General features: G+C 40.2%; 1 protein-coding gene across 1 annotated transcript in view; it reads left to right on the top strand.

Annotated features, from left to right (window-relative positions):
- Nucleotides 1-19,379, top strand: part of LOC127581617 (CUB and sushi domain-containing protein 1-like) — a 1,418,367-nt gene that overhangs the window by 672,750 nt on the left and 726,238 nt on the right.

The raw sequence follows: 19,379 nt of genomic DNA, 5'->3' as shown, positions 1-19,379 counted from the left end.
TGCGAATCCCCACAGCATCTGGCGACCCCGTGATCTCTATCTCGGAGGCTGACGTCAGAACATCCTTCAAGAGGGTGAACCCCCAAGGCGTCAGGCCCCAACGGTGCACCTGGCCGGGTACTGAAAATCTGTGCCGACCAACTGGCTGGAGTGTTCAAGGACATCTTCAGTCTCTTACTTCTGCAGTTGGAGGTTCCCACCTGCTTCAAAAGGGCATCGATCATACTGGTGCCCAAGAAGAGCAGAGTGAGCTGCCTTAATGACTATCGCCCGGTAGCACTCGCATCTACTGTGATGAAATGTTTTGAGAAGTTGGTTATAGCTGGAATTAACTCCTGCCTGAGCAAGGACCTGGACCCATTGCAATTTGCCTACCACCACAACAGGTCTACAGTGGATGCGATCTCACTGGCTCTCCACTCAGCTCTGAAGCACCGAGACAACAGCAAAACATACGTCAGGCTGCTGTTTATCGATTACACTCAGCATTCAACACCATCATCCCCTCAGTACTAATCAACAAGCTTCAAAACCTGGGCATCTGTATCTCCCTCTGCAATTGGATCCTCGACTTCCTTATCGGGAAACGACTAATTATGATGCTCAACTTCCTTATCAGGAGATCACAGTCAGTGCAGATCAGTAGTAACATCTCCTCCTCACTGACAATCAACACAGGCGTACCTCAAGGATGCATGCTTAGCCTACTGCTCTCATCTCTACATGATGACTGTGTGGCTCGGCACAGCTCAAACACTAGCTATAAATTTGCTGATGACACCATTGTTGTTGGCAGAATCTTAGATAGCGATGAGGAGGCGTACAAGAGTGAGATAGATCGGCTGGTCGAGTGGTGTCACAACACAACCTCGCACTCAGCATCAGCGAGACCTAGCAATTGATTGTGGACTTGAAAGGGAAGTAGGGAGAACATCCACCAGTCTTCATTTAGGGGTCAGCGGGAGAAAGGGTGAGAAGCTTCAAGCTCCTTGGTGTCAACATCTCAGAGGATCTATCTTGGGCTCAACACATTGATGCAATCACAAAGAAGGCATGCCAGCAGCTCTACTTCGTTAGGAGTTTGAGGAGACTTGGTATGTCACCACAGACTCTTGCAAATTTCTACATATGTATGGTGGAGAGCATTCTGATTGGTTGCATCACCGCCTGGTATGGAGGCTCCAATGTGCAGTATCGAAAGAGGCTGCAGAGGGTCGTAGACTCAGCCAGCTCCATCACGGACATGACCCTCCCCACCATTGAGGACATCTTGAAAAGGACGTGCCTCAAGAAGGCAGCATCCATCATTAAGGACCCTCACTACCCGGCATGTGCCCTCTTTGTGTTACTATCATTGGGGAGGAGGTACAGGAGCCTGAAGACCCTCACTCAACATTTCAGGAGCAGCTTCTTCCCTTCTGTCATCAGATTCCTGAACGGTCCATGAACACTACCTCGTTATTTCTCTTTTGCACTATTTATTTATTTTTGTAACTTACCGTAATTTTTATGTCTTTGTTTTGCACTGTACTGCTGCTGCAAAAAACAACCATCACGACATATGTCAGTGATAATTGTTGTTGTATTGAATGATGACTCATTCTGCAGCCCCACCATGCTCCCTTCAGATGCATGGAATATATGACAGAAAGACCATTGATTCAAGAAGCCAATATAATCAATCAGATTTTCATTCAAATTCCAGTTCTCTTAAAAATACGTCAAACTGGATTCATGGAAAAAATGTGATTTGTAATAGGTATTTACAAATCTCTCACCGGCTTTGTTCTCCACTTAGACTTGACAGTTGGAGCTAAAACTCTCGGAAACAAAGCACTAGTGTTCATTGCAATTGAAAAGAAGATGAAGGGGAGATGAGAAAACAAAGAATTCATTGTTGAAAGGTCAGGAATTCACTGCCTGAAAAACTGGTGGAGACAGAAACCTTCATCACATCCAATGCAGACTTTTTGACCTAATTCTGGAAGGTGGAACTAGGTGCAGAGTTCTTTTGATGCAATGCACCAAATGGTTTCCTTTGGCATCATAATTCACTGTGATAAAGACAAACATCTGGGTGATGGCATCACGAATATTATCAATGCAGTTTATTCAGGAGTTTTAAAACAAAAAAATAGCTTCCTTTGATGCTCCCCCCAGGTGCAGTGTCATAGATAACGTGCACGTTAGATTCTTCTGCAGTTCTATAGGTCTTCACATCCTTTGGATCCTAAGGTACAATCTGAAGATAGGTTCTTAGTTTTGGCTAAACTTCTTTGAAGAAAAGCAGATGAAGTTTGAAGCTATTGCTAATTAGCTGTTGCTTCAGGCTCGCTGTGACTTCTGCAAAAAGCTCTCTCCCAGGTTACTTGCGCCTGCACTTGCAAATCCCAGCTGTCTGACCTTGGGCCTTTATTTATCATGTCATTTCTTCCATTCACCTGTGTTCTATTAAACCTGTCACACACTCTCACATTGGTAATTGCCCCCGTACAACTTTTATCTCCACCTCCTTAAATCCAAGAGATAAAGAGTGGTGCAGAAAGAGCCTGACAATTTTACACAACTTATTTGAGCTATATATCACCAGATCTTGCTGAACCACACATAGCTCTATCAACTCCTGGTTCATGTTCTGAAGGACAGTGTTCTGTTTTTATATACATTAACAATGAATCTTTACAGATTTCTCCATGGCCCATATATCTGAAGATTTGATCTCCAAGAGCAGTCAATCGTTTTTATAGTGCAACAGTCCCTGAAGGGAAGCAAGTCACTTAATGTGTCCCTTTCTCATAGTATAAAGGTCATTATCTGTGTTGGCAGCAAGAGAACTGTCTCCTTTTGTTCTGAGCAGGGAATCGCACCTGTGTTCAAAATGAGAAACAAGCTTTCACTTACATGGAGACTTTCAAGATCTCAGGATCCCCCAAAGTGCCTTAAAGCCCAGGAAGTGAATCACTGTTTTAATGTAGGAAGTGCAGCTGATAACTCTCCAATGATATGATGAGTCTGATGTGAGTACCAATGAAATATGCAAACTGACTCGAGAAAGGAGAATTCAGATTTTTATTCAACTCACTTGAAGAATCAATGCTGCATGACAATAAAGTGTACTTATCTGCTTAAGGTAACTTGTGACGTGACAAGAGAATTTTCTTGTCTATTTTTGTCTTCTCTATTTTTCTTTGCAGTGAGGCACTGCTTAAATGATGCCTTGTTGCATTTTGATAAATTCCTGCCATTGCCTTTTTTTTTGACACTTGCAGGAATAGGGAAACTTTCCTTGTGCAGGTGATCTCAGTGTATTTTCATACAGCATACAAACACCTGTGGTGATCCATGAACTCAGTCGAGGACATTACTTTCATTCCTTGAGCAAGGAACACCATGAAACCTCACAACTATTGAATAGGTAGGAACAATTCCTTCCACAAATCACCCTCTGGTGCCTTTCTCAAGAAGCTATCCTTAGTGTGAATCTGGGTGAAATTACATTACCTTGACTTCCAGCATTACCACTGTGCGTTCATTGTTTGTCTACGGAGAAGAGCTGCAGTAAAGTTGTCAGGTGGTGCAAAATGGAGATTGCAGATTGGCAGACCCTTTGGCTCTTCAGTACTGCAAACATTCATTTCCACCCTGCCCTGGGTATAGTTTGGAGAGACAAGAGACTGCAGGTACTGGAATCTGGAGCAACAAACAATTTCCTGGAGGAACTCAGCAGGTCAAGCAGTATCCGTGGGAGAAAAAGAATTGTCGACGTTTCGGGTCGAAACCTGCAACCGTCCTGATGTAGCATTTCGACTCAAAACGTCAACAATTTCTGACCTCCAACAGATGCTGCTTGATTTGCTGAGTTCTTCCAGCAGATTGTTTGTTGCGGGTATAATTTGTCCTGATCAGTCTGTACATGATTAAGCTTCCTCTGCAACTTTACAATAACCTGCCTTCATCCTGAGTTCAGAATACCTGCTTCAAGATTGAATGAATTTTCCGTTTTGCTCGTTTTTAAAGGTCCTTCACCAAGTCAGGTTGGCAAATTGTGTAGAAGGTCCTCCAAATCACAACTCCAGTAACAGGATTGTTCGACCTAATGGACAAGATGGACATGTGCTCTGTCACTCTGCCCAGCATTTGACCTGGGATTCCCAAAGAAAATTAACATTCTGCTGCAGACTGCAGAGGCAGCTTAAACTTGTCTTGAACTTGAATTTGTAATTTTTACCCCTTTTTTCAAAAATGTCATCATGACCTGTGTCCCATTCACAAATCTTGGTTTCTGTTCTCTGACCTCTGAAATTTCTCTGGCAACCAAGTTCAGTTATTGAACTTTTCTATTAACAGCTATTTCTACCAAAGAGATTAAATAGCAAAAGTGTACAGCAGGGAAGGACACATCAGAGGTTTTGTAATTCTAACCAGCATTGGCTGATACTGAATCTGAGCTGGAATAGATGCTGTCATTCCTGAAGGACTTTGATTGTTCAAGATCTGTTGTGTCTCTTTTAAACTGGTGTACAATATTGTTTCATTGATGCTTTGCCCTCACCTCTTTCTCTCCAAAAACTCCCATAAAAGGCACTTTAAAAGAAAGAATCCTCATAACTATTGATTTGTCTGACCAATACCTTCTACAAGTCACCCTCTTGTGCCTTACGTAAGCAGCCGTCTTGCATGTGAACCTGCCTTGACTTCCAACGTTGCCACTGTGCCTTCATTGTTTGTGTGACAAGTAACATTGGTATCCTTTGCCAAAGAGCTGCAGGAAAATTGCAGGGTCTACGATATCTGGTCTAGCAATTGCAGTCCAACTGTTCATCTGCACTGCATGGAACATGGTGGGAGACCATTTGGGTTGTTGAAGACTTGTATACCAGTCATAAGCAAACCTCATTAAAACACAGCCCATTGTTTCTGCAAGGATTTTTTTTCTGGTTTTTCTTCCAGTATCCATTTGGGGAAAAAAAGTAAGGAAGATGAGGAGATCTTTAAATTGACAGGACTTTTGGAATAATGTCCATTGGACATGGTATTTCAATTACCATTTTTTTTCCAGACAAATAGTGTCCTTTGTTTTACTCAAATCAAGTCTGATTTAAAATTCCGTCAGTATAATATCTGGAAAAGTTAGAAACCAGAAAGCTAAACAGAGCAATTGGGTCATCTTTATATACTCCTATGGAGTGGTGGGCAGGGTGAGAGGGGGTGAGAAGAAGACAAAATATTTGCTCATTACACAACAAAGCCTGGACTTGCTTTCCAGAAAGGGATGGTGCTTCAGCCATTTGTCTGACGAACAAATGGCAGACATTTCAGAACTAAATGAACTGTTCCTTGCAAATAAAATATGCAATACACATTGATGTTTAAACCACAGAGATCTGTATGTATGAACCAAATATTATTACTCAACCAAAAATTTTGGAAATATTTAAATGTTCGTGGGTAAGCAGAATTCTGAAACATTGAAACAGATGCCGCCTGACCTGCTGAGTTCTTCCAGCATTTCTGTTTATGTTTCAGATTTCCAGCATCTACAGTTTTATTTTATATTGTTGTTATTACAAGAGATTCTTTTTTTTATTTTCATGAGCAGAATTCTTTCAGTAGAGATATGTGCGCATGTGTTGCTTCACTTTAACTTTCTGACATTTTTAGTTTTGCTGAGTTTGCAATAGCACCTGTCCCTTCAGATGGCTTTAATTGGTTTAACACCAAGTCCTTACTCAAACAGGAAATATGTCAAGTAAATGACGGAATTGGAACATGCATGAAATAATCTAAGATTTGATGTGAGATCAGATTCACATTGGTCAGATCCAGTGTGTCACAAATACTGTCTAACGAAATGTGGGGGCACAATATCTCAAAGTATTATTGGTATTGGTTTATTATTGTCATGTGTATCGAGATGCAATGAAAAGCTCTTGCTTGCATACCATCTAAGCAGATCATGCCATTTGTGAATAATAATGACTACATTAAGGCTGTCATCCCTTTAAGGATTGTGTAATATACTAACCACTCTCTGGCTTGCAAAAATGTATATAGAAAGCTCCAAATACAGTCTGTGGAAAATGAAATGGGTAGATATTGCTTGAGCTCTCTCTGTAAATATGTGCATCAATCTGTACACTCTATAATTGATTTCTTTAGAGATTAAGAATCAATTGGGAACACAAATATCATGCAAACTTTTAATGCAATGCCAGAATATGTTAGAATTACTCAGAGACTTAACTGCTCAACAAACTGGAAAAGTATATACATGGCAAAATATTTAGAATTGGGTTTGAAACACTCTGCTGTTCCATTGACAGTGGATTCGTAACTCAAGTATGACTCCAAGCTGGGAACACAGAGCTCAAATTCGACTATTCGTTTGTGTTGCTCAGATGTAAAGTTTTTTTTTGGAGTTCTTAAAATGCATTACAATAATTTGAGTGTTCCATCTCAGTTGCTTTTGGACTGCAGTCTATAGGCAGCTTTATGTTTTTAATCTATGTATTTGGTTTATTATTGTCACATGTGCTGAGATACAGTGAAGAACTTTGTTTTGCAAGCCATCCATACGGATCATTTCAGATGTAAGTATCTTGAGGGTACAAAGGGAAAAGCAAAAATAAACTGGTGAATATAGTGTTACGGTTACAGAGAAAGCGCAGTGTAGGTGAACAATGAGGTGCAAAGGCTAGGAAGAAGTAAATTGGGAGGTCAAGGCTTCTTCCTTATCGTACAAGAGTCTTATAACAGCAGCATAGAAGCTGTCATTGAGACTGGTGGTGCGTGTATTTAACCTTTTGTATTCTCTGCCCAATGGAAGTTGGGAGAAGAGAGAATGCCTAGGTGGGAGAGGTCTTTGATCATGTTGGCTGCTTTCCTGAGGCAGCTGGAAGTGTAGACAGAGTCCATGGAGGGGAAGATGGTTTTGTGATGGACTGAGCTGTGTCCACAACTCTTTGCAGTTTCTTATAGTCTTGGGCAGAGCAGTTGCCATATCAAGCTGAGACGCATCTGGATAGGATGCTTTCTATGATGCATCTACAAAAATTGGTGAGGGTCAACGGGGTTCAGAGAAAAAGAGGAAGGTGGGAGGAGGTGTGGATGAGCAGAGTTTTACTCAAAAATTTTCACTGGGGTGGGGCAGGGGAAGCTACTTCAAGTGGTCTCTGGGTGATTTACCTATCTTTGGGGATTTCCCAATGAATGGATGAATGCAAATATTCAATCCCTTGGACCCAAGTGTTGGAAATTTATCAGAAGATTACTGTAATTATGAAACAACGAGGGGCTAACTTTCTACAGAATTTCACAGCACGTACATCTCAAATCCTTTGAAAATACACGTCTTATATAAATCTCTTCATGTTTGATTTTATTCAGTAACGAAGAGTCTCAAATACTAGGCTTCACTGATATAAAATGCTCTCCTATATCAAGCAATAACAATGTAGTGCAGGATTATTGAAAATTACAGAAAAAACACACAAATTGCAGACATTGTCAGATCATAAATCTTCTATCCTGAATCTATCTTTTAATCAAATTATACTGAAGTGATATAACAGAGGCACAAAAATAATCAACTCAGCTCAAGATTAATGAAGCAATACTTTTGCACATTTGCAGATATTTAGAAAATTTTTGCTTTTACATTTTGGTTCTAGACAATAATTGATTAAGTGATCGCATCAAAACAAATACTGGACAATTAAATATTCTGTTGAGAGAATAACATGAAAACACACAAGAATGAACTGTCCTTTTTAATTTGTTGACTAAATAAATCTTGATAATTATTTATCTCCAAAAACATCTCTGATTGTAAAACCTTTGGTCAGTGTTAATGTGGTATGGATCATTGCCAACTTAAATTATGTTTGAGATTGCTGTTGAATAATCTTGCTCCCTCTAACTTTGAAGCTGCTTAATTTTAAACTTCCCATTTGCTTAACATTTGGCCATAGGTGATCAAACACTTGCCATGAGGGATACGGTGGTAAAATGATTAAGTTACGAGATGAGCATTCAGAATTCTGGACTATTAATCATAAGTTTGAATCACATCATGGCAGGTGAAGAATTTAACTTCAAGTACTTAAATGAGTCTAGAACTTAAAAGCTATTTTCAGTAACAATAATCATGAATCTATTGGATTGTCATTAAAAATATCAGGTTCACGGATGTCCTTCAGGGAAAGAAATCTGCTTTGTGTATTTGGTCAGACCCACCGGTGTGTTGGTATTCCTAACTGCCTCCTCAACTCATGGGTAATTTGGGATGAACAAAAAAATGTTGGTCATGCCAAGGACATCCATATCCTAGAATTTTTTTAAAAATCCAACTACAATGGCCTCTAGCCATTATAAAGAACTTCTTCTGAGCTCTTTACTTACAATAGAGCAGTATCTAATGGGCATTCTGATAGTGATTATTTGGTAATCATAACCAAGCTATACTTTGTCAAAAAAAAAATCAAAATTAGGTGCCAGTAATTTGTGAAGTTATTTTGCCACATTTTTTTCTTTGGGAATGCTGACCAAAATGATCTTTTTTTTCCAATTGCTATCATAGAAAATCTTATTCTACCCTTCATAAATATTGTCACAGGATAGTATCCCCTTTGTGTCTCACTCCCCTTCACTCTGATCCCTCTCCATGAACTGCTTTTTCATCCTTGGTGGTCTTAATGGTTTCAGCCACAGCCCTTGAAACCCTTACTGTTGCGTAATATCTTCTGATATACACCACTGTATTTTCATCTGCTTATATTGACCCAATGCCGACACACATTGAGTGGATGAGAATTTCACTCATGTCAGTTCTTCAAGCTTTCAGATATGTATGAGTTCAAGAACTAAATCACAGTAAAGTCATGCTACCTCAGAGATAAATAAAACAGTCCCTGTCCCACATGTGGCTTTATTTTTGGCGTTGATTCCATTACCACTTTACACATTATTCTTAGATCTCTAATTGCTTTTGGTAATTATAAAAGCAGTATTGGTTAAAATAACTTATGTGGCTTTGATTGTTTGAAGCTGGTACATAGAACCCTTTGTCCTCACTCACTCACACCGTCTCTCCCCCCAATTTGACAATTAAGCATCTTACAAACTTCCTGGACCTGAAAATCATTGTTCAGTTGAAGACTGAGAATGTCAGATATGGTCCTTATGTTGTAAAGCCTGAGGGAGCGTGAGCTTAGTATTATTTTACTAACAATCCAGAGGCCTGGACTAATGATCCAGAGACATAAGTTTAAATTCCACCGTGGGCGCTTGATGATTTAAATTCAGTTACAGTATTTAAATAATAAGAAATAAAAACGTCATATCAGCTCATATGAAACCACTGCAAAAATCCATTCTTTCCAGCTCGGCCTCGAAGAGACTCTTGATATACAGTAATGTGTTGCCTCTTAATTCCTTCCTGAAACCTGGATGGACCTTAAACTGTTAACCTCAGCATCAAATTCAGACGTGATAAACATAGACCAAGCCCAGTAAACCCTGTAAAATCGCACTTACTGAGAGAGCTGTCCCACAGATTAGTTAAGCAATAGCAGAACATAGTCATACTCACAGAATTGCCTTTTTTCACATCTCAGCTCCTCCATCCTCCAACAGGGAATTCAGAAGAAACTTTCTCACCAAAGAGTGGTGAGAATATGGAGCTCACTACCACAGAGCGGCATTGAGTCAATAGTTTAGATGCATTTTAAGGAAGACCAGATACACATATGAAGCAGAGGGGAAGTGAGAGTGATGCTGATTGAGTTAAAAGAGGAAAGGTATGACAAGGGGAATAACTAGGTTGGGATTTGAAGTGGGTGGGGTCAGTGGTTTGGAATTGGAAGAAGGAATTTGGTGGCCTGTGACCAAAAGAGAAGGTCAGTTACCTGGAACCAGAATGGACTCAGTGATCTGGACTGGTGGCCTGTGATTGGAAGTGTGTGTTGGGGTCAGATATTGATTGGTAATCAGGCTGAGAGGTTAAGCGAATGAGAAACAAGTGAAACCAGTCCTGTTAAATCTTTTGTGCCTGTGTGGCTGAAGATAGCATGGCCCTTGCTGGCTCCTCACACCATGTGTTATACTTCTTGGCTGCATGTTCACTGTGTAGTTAATAATTTTGACAGATACTGTACATCTTTATGAAGATAGTGGAGTAACATTTCAGTCTTAACCATGAGTTACATCAGTTATTCTCACTATGAGTACAGAAGTCATTAGGAAGTCCAAGGAAAATTGTGCATGGTAAAGAATAATTATGAGACAAATATGTTTAACTTATGTGGTCACTCATACTCTTGTGGAAAATAACAATTTTCATTGAAAAGCATGAAGTGCAGAGATTTCAGTAAGTTGTAACACTGGAAATATACATATGGCCCATGGGGTGGGTCTTTTACTGTCTGTGTGCAACCTGGCTGTTTGCTTGTATTTGCCACTGTAGCTGCTCCAGCCACCTTGCAAGTTTTGTTTCTTTCCCACAAGGTTTACTCACGGTCCACACTCCCAGGCTCCTGAAGTTCATGGTGTTAACTTTCCAATCTTGACTGGTTGAAGAATGGATTTCCTTCAGTTGGAACTCTTCAATTCAGAGAAGGTTCCATTATCGTGAAACAGTAGTGCTCAGCACTTGGCCTGCGTCAGGGGCTCCACATGGTCCAAGTGACCATTTGGTTGTGGCTGGATCATTCAAATAAAACCCTTTCCCTTACCAACTAGAGGGAGACTCAACTGTGTTTTTAAAAACAGCGTGGGAGATATTGAGCTTGTTGGAAATGAACTTCAGAAATGTGGTGAGTGGAGCAACCAGGAGAAGACGAGGAAGCAGTGGGAACTATTGCATTTGTGTCTCTTAACATGAGTAACAAATCAGTATCTGGTTACATATGAATAAGACAAAGCTTGTTTCTCATGGCTGGTCCTCAGAAGTGTGTTGTAAATTTGACCCCACAAAAATGTTTGCACAAATGTTATGTTAATTAAACGTAAAAGGAAATGCTAACTTTCCTAAAAGTTGAGAAAGGATCAGCTCTCCAAAGGCAACCAAACTTAGGAATGTTCTTTATCAGTGCCTTTAAGAATTGGCTGCAGTGACAAAGATTGTGTTAAATGTTTTTCTGAGAGCCACAGCAATACATTATTTACTCCTTTTGAAAGTAAAAAAAAACGCAGATGCTGTTGATCTGAAATACAAACAGGAAAAGCTAAAAACACGCAGCAGGTCATGCAGCATCTGTGGAAAGAGAAACTGTTAGTGTTCCTAGGTGTTTCTGATGGAAGATTTACAACCTGAAACATTAACTGTTTCTTTCTCTGCAGATGCTGCCTGACCTGCTGAGTGTTTCCAGCATTTTCTGAGTTTTTTTTTGTTCTCTTTTGTGGCTTCCAACCATCTTGTTGGTGATGTAAATAGGGTTATGTTGGAAGTTGACTATTAAAGTTCTTCATCCTATTAGTCAACAGAAAAATAAGACTCCCAAATCAGAGATTTCTCTGCTTTATCATTGCTCTACGTTCTCACTGTTTAACACCGCAGCTGAAAAACAGCAAACCTCCAGGTTGGGGGTAATTGTGTTAATGTCATCAGAAGTTGCACGTGCTCTAAATGCAAATTGCCGGTTATGTACTAGAATTGCCTGCGCTCGGAACAAATGTTTATTTTTTTCTCAAAATGCAACAAGCTATTTTCATGAGAAGTCCCGAATAATAGAGCTCCAACGCTTTTATCTGTCTATTTACCCTGTCGTGTAGGTTCCCACTTAATTAACTGTCTGGAAGGAAATAAGTAACCGGCCACTAATATTGACAATGGCATAATTAAGGCACTGGAACACTGTTAATCTATCAAAGGTAACACTGTTCATTCCAGTGTAAACCTGCCGACTGCCACTTTAACTAAGTAGATTGGTCCAGTGGAAATAAAACTGCTGGGCACAAGTAGATGCCTGATTAATGAAATTAATAATTAAGACCCTCATGCAATTTTAACTGGACACCCAGTAGCGACACTCATTGTCCATACCACCAAGTTCATCATGATGGGGTAGCTTTGAAACTGACATAACATGAAGATACACTCAGATCCCAGGGATTTCTCATCTTTGGGCTTTATAGTTCACAGAAAATGGCACACTCAGGTGGCCAACACAAACGAAAACCTTCCTCTTTTTATTGTCAGTTCCTCCTGTTTTTGAACTTGGCGATTGCATGCTTTTGTGTTTTTTTTCGGTTGCCCTAATTAAGTGCCTCCTGTCGAAGCTGCCGTGTTTTTGAATGGAGGATCAGTTGAAGGTACAGCAGAAGCAGGATCAATAGCAGCAATCTCAACACCAGGACAGGGAGCAGATGGGCCATTTAGATTATTGCAGCAACTGTACCTTCTGGTCTGAGCTCCTCAGATACATCAACTAGGTCATCAATGTCCTTACTTTTAGAGACTAGGGGATGTCAACAGCCAGATTGTGTACATTCTAGGAATTGCAAAACCAGTTGAATTATGTGTGCATGGGTTATAATTGACTGCAATCATGTGGCTGTTATGGCCAAAAGATGATCCGGGAGCTTTAGTATGCAGAAAAAGCCCTCAGTCTATCATTGTGCAATGGCTGTGTAATTACTGAGATCTCCTTTTGGTAGAAACAGCTGTGAAACTTGGGCATCCAACAAACCTGGCCTCTCATCCATTCACTCCATCTCTACTCCTTAGTTTCCAGTCAAGTCAGAGAACGGCTGCTCAATCCACAGCCATGGAATAATCAGAGCAAACGTGTGGCACATTGAAGCCAAATTCATGTCTTTTATTAACTGGGGCATCCTTCAATATGGCTCAAACAAAATATCCCACATTATTAGAGCACGCTGTCTTCAGCGTTACCGAGCACTGCAGGTAGATGCAGCGGAGAAACTTAAGGAATCTGCTGACATCAAAGAATTGAAGGAAGTGGATGGAGAGCCAGAAGACTGAGCAGCAGCACAAAATGCTGCAGACGTTAATTAGTAAAGCAATATTTTCAGAGGCATCCTCCTGTTGTCCTGAATAGTTATCGTATGGGCATAGTGTCATAATTCAGGGAAATGGGCCCTTCGGCCCAACCAGTTCATGCTGGCCAAGATGCCCATCTTAGCTAGTCCCACTTGCCCATGTTTGGCCCACACTTCTGTTTTGACATTTCGTGAGACTGCTTTCTTCTCCTCCTTATTACATATTAATGAAGTGGTATCATGTATTCTGGATAGTTGCTCTGATTACTCCATGGCTGTGGATTGAGCAGCCGTTCTCTGATTTGACTGGAAACTAAGGAGTAAAGATGGAGTGAATGGATGAGAGGCCAGGTTTGTTGGATGCCCAGGTTTCACAGCTGTTTCTACCAAAAGGAGATCTCAGTAATTACACAGCCATTGCACAATGATAGACTGAGGGCTTTTTCTGCATACTAAAGCTCCCGGATCATCTTTTGGCCATAACAGCCCTATGATTGCAGTCAATTATGCCCCATGCACACATAATTCAACTGGTTTTGCAAGAAATGGATAATTGAAAACCATAGCTCGTTCAAGTGAGGTCATAAAGCCAGTGTTGTCAATGGCTTTTGAGGCTGTCCTCCTGGATCTTACAGCCTGGGGGCATATCATGTTTGGGAACCATTTTCTGCAGAAGTTCCCTTGTTACCATTCCCTCTTTCAATGGCATTTCTAGAGGGGCTTCTGAAAGCTGAGGGACTTGTCTGTGCCTCATTCCTCCCACTGCTCCATTCTTGCCCTTTTGTAGTTCAGGTTTATTTCTCTCTATCAGTGCAGCATGGCCCAGTGGGCATGCTCCATGTTATTTGCAACAAGTAACACAGACAAAAAAAAATAGTCTGCTTTGGACTGCCACGTTAACTCGTTTGGTCTCATTCCCTTTTCTCTATCCAACTCTCCCCACCTTCCCTGCAACTGAAAATGAACTTGCTTTCTCTCTTCCCCTCTTCTGAGAAACCTGAAATATTAACTGTGTTTCTTTTTCCACAAATGCTGCCTGACCTGCTGAATGCTTATTGTATTTTCAGATTTTATTACCGAAATAAGGAAACCTTGCTGCAAATGTTCAGGGCATTGATGAGATTACACCTGGAGCAAGTGTTGTCTCCTTTTATCAAGGAAGGATATAATTGCCTTTTTAGAGGCAATGCAGAGAAGGTTGATTTGATGTAAGAAGGTGTTATCTTATGAGAAAAAGTTAAGCAGATTGTGCTATTACTCCCTGAAGCTCGGAAAAATAGGACATATTGACAGGGATCTGAAGGGGCTGGACAGGATAGATGCTGAAAGAATGTTTCATCTGGTGGGGAAATCTGGAATTAAGGCCTATGAACTTTGGATAAGGGATCAGCTGAAGTCAAACACGAACAATAATTTCCTTTCTCAAAGGGTCGTGAGTCTTTACCACCAGAGAGTTGTTGTGAAGCAGAATCATTACTTCTCATGAATTTTTAGACATTAAGGGAATAAAGGGTTTTGGAGACAGGACAGAAAACTGGATTTGAGGCCAGGATCAGATCAGCCATGATGTTACTGGATGGCAGAGTAAGCTCAAACACCATACTCCAGCTTCTATAATGTATGTTCTTGTATTTGAATAGGAATAGGCAAAATGAAGTAGAATCTGTAAACAAAAAAAATTGTATTCCAGTTTTTGGCAGGCCTCTGGAAGGCTGACTTAAAATGATGCTAAGAAGCTGTTTGGGTTCATATTCAGCTACCTAACAGATGAATATCTTGACATGTTGCACGCATGTCCTGACTGAATTATTAACAAGGAGGGATTGGTGGACGCATACCTTTTTTACTGCTACTTTTAACTTGGCTGATAAAGTGATTGGTCATAATTTATATTATTCTGTCATAAATAGTCCAATGAATCTATATTGCTGTGATTAATTCTATTTGTGATAAATGTATAAGTATTTGTTCTCTTATTTTTTTTAGGCCATAATATTTTATTGGCTTTGTAATGGTGACATAGAAGTTAAAGGGAAATTAAATTTTTAGTGAATTTCTAAGGCACACTTGTATTTCGAGCACGAGATACGAGTTATTGCCTTCAACTATAAATTTTGAATTCCCTTCTATTGTAGAGAAGTTATATAATTTAATTGCGTAATAAACAATGCTCTTCCTCGTTTCTTTCATGTGGGAAAATAGTTAACAACAGAACTTTTAATATCTGCCACTCATAGCAGGACTGATTGACATAATTCCTCACCAGTCAAAGATTTGATCCATACCACTGAGCTCGCAAATCTTCTGAAATGTTTAAAATTTCAGAAAAAGATTTGAAATTGCTACTTTCTCAGTCAGCAGTTTTCTGATTCCTACTTCAAAGAAGCATCGAGAACTAATATACACGGGTAGTCAAAGGACTGTTCTACCAAATTACAAATCCAAACCCCAACAACTACCTGAATGATTTCTTTGTTCTGGTGCCCAAATGAAATCCATGCAATTTTGTATTTTATGATATGTAAGTACATATTTTCAGTTACGTACATAAATTGAAAAAAACATCAGTGTCTCTTTCCATAACTTCTAATTCAGGAGTAAAATCCAACATTATGAACCAGCCATTGTGGTTTTCTTTGAAAAAGCATCCTCACCATCTGGAAAATACATGTAGTTAGAAAACTCTCTGGCGTGAAACATGCTGGTAATGCATTTACCTGTGTGATGTCAGCAAGTTTTGGGCTTTGGCAGAGGCACATATTCGGTACAAGCGCATGCATCATGCCAACCTTGCAAATGCAACCTGTGCTGTTCAATGGCTGTAGAAGGAAACCCATGTTTTGAGTGCCAAGTGCCACTTAAATACAAACTGCCCTTAAAATATGTGCATTGTAGCTGGAGCAGGTACCCCTGCTGCCAGGTACGCAGCTAAATGTTGGCGGTTTGCGACAAACCCAATAAAGAGATTTCGGCATGTGAATGTCCCAAATATATTGAAGGTTTCCTGTCGGTACACGGTAAGTGTGGAATGTGAGCCTGCCAGAATCTCCCAACATAATTAAGCTGGGGAATCTGGTCACAGGATCAGTGAGCCCATTCATTGGAGTGGAGATTTTATGGTTCAGAAAACAAAATGTAGTTTTTATTTTAATTATTTATTTTCAGTAATTTTTTTTTTAAGGACATGAAGGTGTTTTAAGTGATGTTATTTTGTGTTCATTTATAACTATTGCTGCATTGAACTTCAGTGTTGGCAGCTTTGGCAGGTGTTAAATTGGGGTGGAGGAGGTGGTAGTGGCTGCAATTTTTCAAAACTCCTTGGGTGTTAACAACTTGCAGGTTAAGTGATGGACAAAAGTGCATCGGAGATAGAGCACTGCACTCAGCAAAGGCTAGCACAGCACAGGTGGAGAGGGACTGCAGGATTTTCCATAAGTGGAAACTTTCTAAAGGAAGAGGAGGGGCAGAGAGCTGTGCTCTGTCAAATGCCTAGTAAGCCACAGAGTCAGACAACAAAGAAATAGGCCCTTTGGCCATGTCCATTGCTGACTATCAAGTACCCACTTACCAGCAATTGGTCCATCGTCTTCAGTGCCACGACAATTAAGATGCTTGTCTAGAGATCTCATTTCACTTTATAGCCCTCTACCCTGAAGCTGGTAGGAGTAGATAGCTGTGACAATCAATGTCAGGACTCAAGTCACTGGCAGTCAAAAATCTCACACAAGTGGTTAAGGTCAGTGAGTGCATCCACTGGCACAACCAGCAACTGCACCACCAGCTTCAGAAGGTGCCCATCACTCACTCAGCAACAATCTCTACCAGTCAGGGCATACACCCTAACATTCATAAATTCACCTCATTGTTATGAACTACACACCCACACTGCAGAGCTTGCCTACACTGTTAATCGATCAACTGTGTCATCCAGAGAGAGAGAGAGAGAGAGGCAAGAGACTGCAGATGCTGGAATATGGAGCAACAAACAATTTGCTGGAGGATCTCAGGGGGTCAAGCAGCATCTGTGGGATATCACCCAAACATATTGTGCATTGCCCACTGATGAACATCTGCCTCTCTTGCCGGGGAGGTTGGCTCAGGGCTAGAAGCAGGAGCAATTAGGGATTAGACAGGGCTTAATGACCTGACACCTCCATGGAAGAGAGTGTTCACCATGATTGCAATGGCTTTTGCTGAGGGTGGGGTCAGCAGCAATGTTGCAAGGGTCGAAGGTGATGATGTCCTCCATCCAGCAACCCATTTTCCCATTACCACTGTCTTTTTCATTTAGAAGCTGCAGATGATGAAAAGCATACTCCTTCTCCTCGCTACACCTTTCCATTTGTTTCTTCTCGATAAGAAAGAATGAAATGCAGCCAATTACCTTGAAACAGAGACTCTCACTGACCTTCTTCCAACATCAGTGGATAACTGACTGGGAGATGGCAAATAACTGCAAACTGGAATGAGTGTGGCCCATGCTAATGGCAACCTTGGCAATGCAAAGCACTTTCTCCTCTGAGGTTTCTGTTGCAGCGGAAGTGACTGGCAGATTTCAGTCAGGGCAACCACACCAAAGTGCAGATGTATCATGTATGGCTCTTGATGAAGGTTATTTAGGACAGTTGATATCAGCTGAGGAAATTCTCCACATCACTCTCAGAACATTCTTAATCAATCAACTGGTGTTCTTTGAGTGCTAACTGAAGGGAAAAGCTTTGTAGGTATTTTTAACATTAATTAACCTATTTTAATTAAATTTGTGCTGTTTTTCTGCATTTACGTTGTGGATAGTATGGGGGGGGATAATATTCTTTTGAGAAGGAATTGCTGGGCATCTGAGTGGGACAGTGTGCCTGAACCTCTGAACAAACCTCAGACTCTAGTCACATTTAATGCAGAAATGGGCTTCTTTATCAAAATGTGTCATCAGCAATCATGTAGTGATTTTCATTTTAATTGATAAGAAAATTGACAACAGCCCAAGGTGAAATTCACCTGTATTATTCCAGCAATTTTTTGCTGACTTTGTGGCACTTGATAATTAATAAAATGCGAGGAAAATAGGGAGAGATGGGCATTCTACATGTAGGAGGGAAGAGCTATGTCAGCACAACATTGTGGGCCGAAGGGCCTGTTCTGTGCTGTACTGTTCTATGTTCTATGTTTTACGATTGTTCTGTGAAAACACTAGAACTTGTAGGGCTTGAATTAGAAATTCCAGTTATTTTTCCCCCATTCGTAGTCACCAGATCAATCAAAATTCATGTGTATTTATTCAGTCTTGATTAGCTAAAAAGTAATTGCTAATGGCAATATCTTGTTCTGTGACGTGTGATTCCCTCAGATATGATGTCCTCTGATGCAAAGCTTTTGAGGTTTGACATGATTGATACAAACATTTCATTATACTTTCAAATATTTCCAATGTTGTGTGGTGCAGCTTTGCAGCACAGTCCCCAATTCTTCCCCATTGATTTATTGAAATATAATACAAATTGAAGGTGGTCTGTGTGTGTGCACAGCAGGGGAAATAAGCATATTATAAGCTTCAAATAGACAGTAGGATTCTGCTGGTGTACCATGCATTTGTAAAGAGATCAGGATTTATTTTACTGGCTGATGGAGATTGTTATTTTACTTTTCAATGAGCCTTATTCCAGTACATATGTTGCTACCCACTCTTTCAAATGCCTTGTGTTGTTCAGTAGTCATGATCATCCAGTGCTCATGTAGCTTTTGATGAAATATAATCACGATTTGGTTGTGCATGCAAAATATCAAATGATTATATTTATTTGCCTTATGGTCATATTTATATTATTTTTATATTGAAGTGCTAAAATTATTTGCCTTGCCATTCAGATGGAGATGAATTGAGACCGAGCCAGTTCTGATGGTGAGCATGTTGGAAAGCACAGTCTCTGTTTTATCCCAACATGGTAATCTGGGGAAGGTTGTCACTTTTTTCTGCCAGTGGTGAAAGATCTCGGTAACTATATTTTGTTAAAAGGGTCATGCAAAGCACTTGCAAAAATATTGTAATAAACCAGTGACTGGCTTAAATACCATTGTTACAATTTGCAAATGTCCTGGAATCTAAATGAAAATATCATTAAAGTAAGTTTTTTTTGTTGTTGGACATTACTCACGATAGACAGTTTCTTTTGGAATCGGTTTAAAAGAAGTCAGAATTGATGTTAATCCTTCGAACAATGGATTGTCAAAGGCATTGGGGTAGAAACTCAGATCATCTGAGGGCAGATGTTATATGTGCAGAATCGTAGTGTATTTATAATATAGTCCATTTCTGAAATTTGGTTCCATTGATTTCAATGGAAACAAATTTAAGAAGTGGAGTACGCTACACAACCCATTAA

Source organism: Pristis pectinata, chromosome 22 (assembly GCF_009764475.1).
Source record: "Pristis pectinata isolate sPriPec2 chromosome 22, sPriPec2.1.pri, whole genome shotgun sequence".
Classification (NCBI taxonomy): Eukaryota; Metazoa; Chordata; class Chondrichthyes; order Rhinopristiformes; family Pristidae; genus Pristis; species Pristis pectinata.
Note: the sequence above shows the minus strand (reverse complement) of the source record. Positions and strands in the feature narration are given on the sequence as shown.